General features: G+C 48.2%; 1 protein-coding gene across 3 annotated transcripts in view; it reads right to left on the bottom strand.

The window, feature by feature from the left end:
- Nucleotides 1-10,000, bottom strand: part of LOC137541609 (amine oxidase [copper-containing] 3-like) — a 643,078-nt gene that overhangs the window by 581,594 nt on the left and 51,484 nt on the right. The window lies entirely within an intron of this gene.

The raw sequence follows: 10,000 nt of genomic DNA, 5'->3' as shown, positions 1-10,000 counted from the left end.
GAATGAGTGCGGTGTTCGCGGTTAGCTAGCGTTTGTTATTTTCCGCATCTTCTCATTGTATTATTTGCTGTGCCTTTGCTACCCTCGTATTCTATTCTGATCTGCCTTGTGTCACGTCTGGCGATCGCACCTCTCGCGATCGCGTTCCTATCTCATATCTGCTGTTGTGTGTGCGCGGTCGCGGGGTGGCGACTGGATTGGCGCACACACATACAACCTGTCCCTTTGCTCGCTCTCATTCGCAATCGCCTCTCTTGCGATTGCGTTCTGCGCTTCGTACAATTCCTGTCTGGCACTTGTGGAGGTACAGAGGATTGGTTCCTCTGCACTCCCCAGCACCATCTGCCGACAGGAATTTCCCTCTACAGGTGCGTAGCACCTTTTGCTGGGTGCCTGCAAATATACGCTTGTGGAGGATTTCCGCCGTGTCAGCGCACGCGTTGTGCGCTGATCACGGAGAAAGTTCCACAATCGTTACAGAATGACCAGCCAAACCCAAAACCCCAGTGTAGACGGAATTTCCAATTTGTACGATTTTGTCGGATATGGCTCTTGTACCTTTAAGAGATTTAAAAAACTTGAACCTTAATCAGCAGACGAATTTTTGTCTGAGTGTACAAAACTGTTAGCGAACCCTGAATTCCAGTGCACCCCAGTGTCTACCTGGGCCCCCCCAATGGTCTACATTCTGTTGGGGGGCGAAATGTCAATGTGGGGTTATGATGTGTTAGATCATACCACCCTGAGTCAAAGACCCCTGGAATTCTTGGCCTTTTTAATTCACAATTGGCTGAGATTACCTCAATTACCATACCCCCTTAATGAATTGTTGTCAGCAGCTCAATCAGCTGTTCCATCTACTCTTTCATCCATAAAGCAGCCATCCAAAGCCTCTAAGTCTAAACGTAAAAGATCTAGGAAGGCTTCCCAGCGGAAAGATCCGTTGCCCATGGCAACCACAGATAGAGAGGTTATTTCTGTCAAGTCTGAAATGGGCAAAACCATGCAGTATGATAATGATGTTTATAATGCATCTGCTGATCAGTTTCCAGGTTTTTTGCCCCAATCCAAAGCTTATGTGGATCCTGCTATAGGTAGGATCGCACACTACATTAAAGCAGTTAAAAAATATGTTCTTGTTCCTGAACTCCACCCCTATGGAGATTATCTGGATACTGGCCTGTTTGAACCCCCATTTGCTTCCTGGGATGTTGGGGCCTTGCTTGAGGAATTCGATTTTGATTGGAAAGCCTTTTGCGATTTTTACATCGCAAAAAGCGAAGATGTCTTGAATGCTTGTCTTGATTCTATGTACCTTCTGATTGATTCCGATGAATGTGACAAGGATGATGTGGATCTGGTGATCTATGTATGGCAAACGATTTTGGATGAGTTGCACACACACCAACCAATTGATTCCAATAAAGAGACATCGTTGTCGGATGATTGTTCCTGCCTTTCTGGGGTAAAGCATGAGAGTCTTGACTTTGTGCAATCTGAAATGAATGAGTATGCCGCTGTGGTTGATTCCTGTGCGAATCCTGAAGGATTCTCTCCTGACAGTGTGCAGTTTGAATCTGTGCGATCTGATGCCTGTTTCTCGGATGTTCCTGCAGATTGTGATCGGCATGAGTCTGCCGGTTTCCTCAAGGATGTGTGGGATTCTTTGTCATTTAGAAACAGATCTTTGAGATCTTCCATCTGTGACCCTGCTATGGGGAAAGTTTCTCGACTGTGCAGCGTCAAAAGTAAAATTAATATGCCTAATAAAGTTTATCCTGTTGATGTCGCTATTTCTTCTGCAAATGATTCCCTGTCTCACCCTGTTCTCACCTGTAAGGGCCCGTTGCCTGGAGACAGTTGCTCCAGTGTTTCGGTCCTAGATGCCTTGCAGTCTGCTCCGCAGATCGCGGAGGTTTGCGCTATGGAAGCATCAGTTTCACAATCTAAAGTGAATTTTGATTCGCAGGTTTTGCGTTCTGATTCCTCGGATTCGACATTGTTAGCCGAATCTAAGAGTGAGACAGCGCTTCGGTTTTGCGAATCTGATGCTGAACCTTCTTTGCCTTATTCAGAGACGCTTTCTCTGAGCCTGCCCTGTACCATGAATAACAAAACGATGTCCAATCACACTGACATTTGGGAGTCCCTTTCTTGCTTTAAAGAAAGTTCTGACTCTCCACCCTGTACTCTGGATGAGTCAATATTGCCTTGTACAATATCTCCTGCCCTGCCCCTAGAGGCTCGTCTAGGTATTGCTGCTATTTTTACCTGTCTTTCTGCAGTTTTGGAGTTGCCAGCTAGTTTGACTACTACGCAGAATTCTGGGTGCAGCGAGATTAATGTTAGGGAGTCAGTGTGTGGTCCAATGAATATTCCTGTACGTTCCACTCATGATGATGAAATTCAGTCTCAGTTTATGGTGGAACCTTCCCTGGGACATCTGCCCTGTTCTCAAAATAAAGTTCCAGTTTTGCCCTGTAACATGGATAGTACAGAATCCTTCTTAGACAACTTGGAAATTGATGTTCCTGAGGTCTTGTCTGATGATCTGAAGGTCTCCGAGTTCCTCCCAAAGGGTGCAGAACTTGTAGGAGATGTCTCCTGCCCCCCAGGTCCTTCTGAGGTGTTGCCCACTTCAGTAGGCATTGCTGCCTTGCTGACTACTTTTGCAGCTCTTGTGGAGCTTCATTCATGTGTAGTCAATGATGATATTACAGTTACAGAAAATTTTGAATTTGAGTCCGAGTCTTCTTTTGAAAGACCAGTACCTGTGACTTTTACTCGTGATGATTTTCTGCCCGGTACTGGTTTTGGTCTTGTCGTGTCGGACTCTGAGGTTGGCAGTTCCCCGACATGTCCTGAGGTTTCTCCTGTACTAGTGTACCCCGATGTGCTCTGTGACCCAGAAAGCCCAAGTGTGCCTCGGTTACCAGCGTACTCAGATGCTTCCTCAGTGGAGACATGTTCTGATATAGCCTGCCTGCTTGCATGCCCAGAAGTGGTCCCTGAAAGTCCTGATCTTGATGGGTGTCCTGCTAATTTTGAGTCTGGAATGATCATAGGTTCCATAGGGGTTCTTGGTGGTTCTCCATGTGAGCCTAGTGAGCGTTCTGGCTTCTTGGGATCTCTGCAGAGCTTCAAGGCGTTCTGGGAGATTCCGGGAAAGGTTTTGCTTGGTGCCCTGAATATGATCAGCAATGGCTTTGGTGTTGTAAGGGACACTTCGAACAGGTTTTGCGGCAGGTTTGGTATTCTTGGACGCTCCTTGGAAGGTGGTGGGTATTGTCTGGAGGGTGTCGAAGGCTTCTTCTCTGGTGTCCACAGTCCTGATGGGTGTTACGCTGAGACTTGTAGTGCTGATGGGCATGTTTCGGTGGCTTCTGCTTCCGATGAGGTCGGTTTCGGATGGACTGACTCTGGAATTTGGCCTTGTCGGGCTGTCCCGACCTTCATGAGTCTTCAGTTAGAGTTTTGTGATGATACCAGTTTTGAGGGATGTCTGGAATCCATCCCTAGAAGGGGGGGGGGGGTACTGTGATGATCCGCTCAGCTGGCTGCACAGGCAGACAGCTGTTTGTCCATTCCTCTAGTCTGTGGGCTGCAGGTCTCTGGAACAGAGACCTGGCTTTCCATTGCAAGTTTCTGGTCTGTTCTCTTGCTGGGGAATTTGCATACATTCGTTATGCAAATCCCCTACCTGCCTTCTTTGATGACTGCCACTATAAGAGCTTTATGTTTCCCAGAAGGCTTTGCTGGTCATTTCCCTTCCATGGTCTGTTCCTGATGGACACTGCTGGAGTGTCAGCCATTGCTATCTAGTATAGTTAATTCCTGGGGGTTGCTTTAGGCTCCCCTTCTAGCCCAGTCAGGTTGTATTATCTGTATTGCCTGTTCTGTCTTGTCTTGCCTGTTTGCCATTGTCCTGTCCCTATGGTGGTTGACAGGAAATGGTTCTGATCTCTGTTCTTGGAGTATAGCTGGTGCAGCGGTTGCTACCAGCTATCTCTTCTGTTCTGTCTCCTGGGATCGCGCTAGCTGCTTTTCGCTAGCGCAGGGGATCCTTCTGTTCTGTCTTCTGGGATCGCGCTAGCCACTTTTCGCTAACGCTGGGGATCCTTCTGTTCTGCTACTCTGTACCTGGATCGCGCTAGCCACTTTTCGCTAGTGCTGTGGATCCTATCTCTCGCTTGTCCCTGTTTTCGTGTGTCTGTCTTGTCTGCTACGCTTGCTGGAGGCTCGGAGAGGTAACCGTTAAGCAAGCGCTCGCGTCCTCTGTTTCATGTTTGTCTGTCGATGGTTAGTTAGGCGTGCTTGTCTCTATTGTGCTTATCACGTGGAGACCGCGCATAACCGCGTGCACTGTTGCGAATGAGTGCGGTGTTCGTGGTTAGCTAGCGTTTGTTATTTTCCGCATCTTCTCATTGTATTATTTGCTGTGCCTTTGCTACCCTCGTATTCTATTCTGATCTGCCTTGTGTCACGTCTGGCGATCGCACCTCTCGCGATCGCGTTCCTATTTCATATCTGCTGTTGTGTGTGCGCGGTCGCGGGGTGGCGACTGGATTGGCGCACACACATACAACCTGTCCCTTTGCTCGCTCTCATTCGCAATCGCCTCTCTTGCGATTGCGTTCTGCGCTTCGTACAATTCCTGTCTGGCACTTGTGGAGGTACAGAGGATTGGTTCCTCTGCACTCCCCAGCGCCATCTGCCGACAGGAATTTCCCTCTACAGGTGCGTAGCACCTTTTGCTGGGTGCCTGCAAATATACGCTTGTGGAGGATTTCCGCCGTGTCAGCGCACACGTTGTGCGCTGATCACGGAGAAAGTTCCACAATCGTTACAATAGGTTTATATTTTTCTGTATGGTTTCTATATTGAGTGACAGGTGCATCCCAGTTTAGTAGTGAGCGATAGGGACTCCCAGTTTAGATAGTGAGTGACAGGCACCCCCCAGTTAGGTAGTGGACAACCGTGATCAACCGGGACCACCAGGTTACATAGTGATTGACAGGGATTCCCCGGTTACTTAGTGAGTGACAGTGCCCCCTAGGTTAGATAGTGAGTGGCAGGCACCCCCAGGTTACTCAGTGAGTGACAGGCCCCCCCCCCCCCCTGTTAAATAGTGAGTGACAGGGACCAGCAGGTTAGGTATTTAGTGACTGGCGCCTTCCAGGTTAGGTATTGAGTGACAGGCTTCCCCAGGTTAGATAGTGATTGACATTGACCACCCAGTTACGTAGTGAGTTACATGGGCCACCAGGTTAGATAGTGAGTTAAACGGACTCCCAGTTAGGTAGTGAGTGACAGGGACTCCCAGGTTAGATAGTGAGTCCCCCAGTTAGGTAGTGAATGACAGGGACCACCATGTCAGATAGTTAGTGACAGGCATGCCCCCTCCCAACCCTGTAGGTAATGAGTGACAGGCAATCCCAGCTCGGTAGTGAGTGTCAGGGACACCTTACTCACCTCCCATCCGCATTATCAGACCTGGATCACCGTGCGACTTGACCACTTAACGCAGGGGTCTCAAACTCGCGGCCCACGGGCCATTTGCGGCCCTCGATACAATATTTTGTGGCCCTCGCCAGCAAAAGCTTCCTTATAGTTCGCTTCAGTGCTCCCAAGTAATCCGCCGCATCCCCGCCGCTAAACGAGGGCTGCAGAGCCCCCAAAGCGCCCGGTGGGCAATCCGCCGGCATTTCCTGGAAGGGGCAGAGCTCCGCCGCATGGACCGCCGCCTCTCCCAGCCCCTCTCTGTAAAGGAAGAGTGAGAGGGGCCGGCAGAGCCTGCGATGCGCCGCGATTGTGAAATTCCATATGCGGCCCAGCCTCATCCTGACTTTGCCTCCTGCGGCCCCCCAGGTAAATTGAGTTTGAGACCCCTGACTTATCGTAATCGATGTCATTTTGGAATATCAGAGTGGTGTACTACGTAGTAGCGCCTGCACAGTGGTAGTAGACTGATCGATGTTTGATGCTGGCAGAGGATTCCAGTGGGGGGGGGGGGGTAACAGCAGTGGCTGGGGGAGACAGCGGTGCAACGCATGAAGTAGATTGTGCACTTCCATGGACATGTTGGGGGCACAGTTCTCCTAAAATAGGTTTAGCAATGCTCCGGGTGAGTGATCATGGATTTTATTTTATGAACGGCCCATATTTCAATAACTTTTTATTCAAAATAAATTTTTAACAACATTTTTTTATTACATTCACATGAAAAACCGGTACAGTTAAGCGTCACTAAACTGTGTGACAATTATGTTACATAACATTGCTGCATCTTATTTGACTAGGTATAAAATATATTAACTCATTTGAACATGTACATGTGAATGGCTTTTAGAAATGTACATAAGCAATGTTTGTAAGTAAATCAATATCTACTATACCGACAATGGCTTAGAAAAGGATTCTTCCTCTTTGAAGTGTTACACATTTTGTCACATTAATACCACAGAAATGAATAAATTTTATATAAATTCCGCATGAATGAATAATGAAAGTGATGTATTTGTGACAATGTAAACGAAAACCATACATCATTGTATAAAATTTTTCAAACTCAATAGCTGCAAATTGGGATGAGCGTAATTGTTCATCTCTCTTTGTTCTCAGTGCAGTCCTTTGCCCATAGACATTGCCTGTCGAGTGCAACTCTGTGTAATGTAATGTCATTACAAATACAGGTGCTCTGTGACGGCCTCCGAGGTTGTCTAAGAGAATTTTCGGATCAACAACACCATGAAGTTCAAAGAACCCACCAGACAGGTCAGGGATCGAGAGACAGAAAGAGAGAGAGAGAGAGACAGAAAGAGACAGAGAGAGAGAGAGACAGAGAGAGTGAGAGACAGAAAGAGAGAGAGAGACAGAGAGAGAGAGAGAGAGAGAGAGAGAGACAGAGAGAGAGAGACATAAATAGAGAGAGAGATAGAAAGAGAGAGAGAGACAGGAAGAGACAGAGAGATAGAAAGAGAGAGAGAGAGAGAGACAGGATGAGACAGAGTGATAGAAAGAGAGAGAGAGACAGAGAGAGATAGAAAGAGACAGAGAGAGAGAGAGACAGAGAAAGTCAGAAAGAAAGAGAGAGAGAGAGAGAGAGAGAGAGACAAAGAGACAGCGAGAAAGACAGAGAGACAGAGAGAGACAGAGAGATATAGACAGAAAGAGAGAGACAGAGAGAGGGAGAGAGAGAGAGAGAGAGAACCTGTTGAACCTGTGCCGGAGCCTCGGCCTATACATAATGAATGGGCGAACCAGGGGTGACTCTCTTGGGAGATTTACTATGAACTCACATGTAGGCAGCAGTGTGGTAGATTATGCTGTCACAGACACAGACCCCATAAACATCAATGCCCTCATAGTCACCCCTGAAACACACCTGTCAGACCACAACCAAATCCTGCTGTACCTGAAATCCACCGATAAACCAACCACACAGCAACCTCACCAGAACGGTCTCTACAAGCTGCCACCATCCTTCAAATGGCCCAAAGAGTCTGCCATCAAATTCACCAACATGACCAACACTGCCAAAATCCAAGAACTGCTGACAAACTTTCATACCAACCTATATGAACCGAACAAACAAGGTGTCAACCATGCAGTGAAGGACTTCAGCAACATCTTATATAACATGGCAGTACTCGCCGGCCTCAAGCAGACCAACTTTAAGAGATCCACAAATAAACAGTCCCAAAAATGGTTTGACAGTGAGTGCAAGGCTCTACGTAATTCTCTAAGGGCAGCCTCTAACCAAAAGCACAGAGACCCCAACAACCAGGACCTAAGGGAAGCCCATGACCACCTACAGAGACAATACAAAGACACCCTCAGGCGGAAAAAACAGAGCCACATCTCCCACAAACTCCAACAGCTGGAGGACTCCCTCCAAGACAACTCATTCTGGGAGACCTGGAACCACATTGGGACAAAGCCCAAGAAAAGCCCTCTCCACATCCAAAATGGCCACATCTGGCTCCACTACTTCAGGGACCTCTACAAAGACATCCCAGAAAATGCCCAAACCCCGGAACAGAAACAAATAGCCGCAAAGCTGAAGGACATGGAGGAGACAATCAAGGACTTTCAAAACCCCCTGGATACACCAATCACGATGGAGGAAATAAGAGAAAGAACAAAGCTGATAAAATGTAAGAAGGCTAGCGGTACCGATGGCATCCTGCCAGAGATGATCAAATACAGCCCCCCGGACATACATGAGGCACTCGCAAGACTTTTCAACCTTATCCTGAGTGCGGGCTCCTTTCCTCAGGCCTGGAGTGAAGGCCTCATAACACCCATCTACAAGAATGGGGACAGATACGATCCAGCAAACTACAGAGGAATCTGTGTCAGCAGTACACTGGGAAACTGTTTAACAGCATCATCAATAAAAGGATCCTCTCCTTCCTCACACAGCAGGACGTACTCAGCAAAAGCCAAGCTGGGTTCATGCCAAACCACCGCACAACCGACCACATCTACACACTGCACAGCCTTATCAAGACCCATGTCCACAGCTCACGCGGCAAAATACACGCTTGCTTTGTGGATTTTAAGAAGGCGTTTGACTCGGTGTGGCACCCAGGCCTTTTCCTAAAACTCCTAGAGAGCGGAATAGGAGGTAGAATCTATGATGTCATCAAGAGTTCATATACTGGGAACCAATGCAGTGTGAAAGTGGACGGGAAGAGAAGCGCGTTCTTCAAGCAGGGTCGAGGAGTCAGGCAGGGCTGCAGTTTGAGCCCAACGCTCTTTAACATATTTATTAACCAACTGGCTGTAGCCCTGGAATCCTCCCCAGCACCAGGCCTCCTCTTGCATGACCACGAGGTGAAGTTCCTGCTGTATGCAGATGATCTCCTGCTGCTCTCCCCAACAGAAAGGGGCCTACAGGACAGCCTGGCAGTACTGGAGAGTTTCTGCACCACATGGGCACTGCCCATCAACCCAAAGAAGACAAAAGTGATGGTGTTCCAGAGAAAAAATCTAGAAATGCCCACCTCCTCATTTATATTAAATGGCTGCCCACTGGAGACCACAAACAGTTACACCTACCTGGGGCTGGAAATTAACCAAACTGGGAGCTTTAAACCAGCAGTAGAGGCCCTGAAGGAAAAAGCCTGCAGAACGTTTTATGCCATCAGAAGGCAACTTTACCACCTAAAACCACCGGTGAGAGTCTGGGTAAAGATATTCAACAGCATCATCACCCCAATCCTGCTCTATAGCAGTGAGGTATGGGGCCCGGTCACCTACCCTGACCAATCAAAATGGGACTCCAGCCCAACAGAAATCTTCCATCTAGAGTTCTGCAAGTATCTTCTCCAAGTCCATCGCAGCACTTCGAACTCAGCTTGCCGGGCAGAGCTAGGCAGATTCCCACTATGGCTGACTATCCAGCAGAGGGCGCTCTCATATTGGGCGCATATACAGAGCAGCAACCCCAGCACTTACCACCATAAAGCCTCACTGAGCCAGGGTGGGGAGGCCATACCACGCTCTCTAAAACAAAACGTCAAGAGCCAGCCCAGCCAAGACCACCAACACAGGCTGACAAAAGCCCAAATAAAAGGAATGATAGAAAGCTGCAAGGACCGATACATAGAGGAATGGAGAAGTGACATAAAGAACTCCCAGAAACTCAATATCTACCAATCACTACAGAGGGAGTACACAATGGCCCCATATCTGGAGAGGCTACACCACCACAAAGATAGACAGGCCTTGAGCCTGTACCGTCTGAGTGCCCACAACCTGGAGATAGAGACAGGACGACACAGACAGACATGGAAGCCCCGGGAGGAGAGACTGTGCAGGCAATGTGACTAGGGGGTCCTGGAGGATGAGGCCCACTTCCTGCTACACAGCAGCAAATATACACCGTTGAGGACCGCCCATTTCCAAAGACTCTCCGCCCACATTGCAGATTTCACCTCCACAGATGAGGAGAGGAAACTCTATATCATACTGGGGGAAGAGGAAGAAACTGTGC

The sequence above is a fragment of the Hyperolius riggenbachi genome, chromosome 12, assembly GCF_040937935.1.
Source record: "Hyperolius riggenbachi isolate aHypRig1 chromosome 12, aHypRig1.pri, whole genome shotgun sequence".
Lineage (NCBI taxonomy): Eukaryota > Metazoa > Chordata > Amphibia > Anura > Hyperoliidae > Hyperolius > Hyperolius riggenbachi.
The sequence above is the reverse complement of the archived record's forward strand: the minus strand, read 5'-3'. Positions and strand labels throughout refer to the sequence as shown.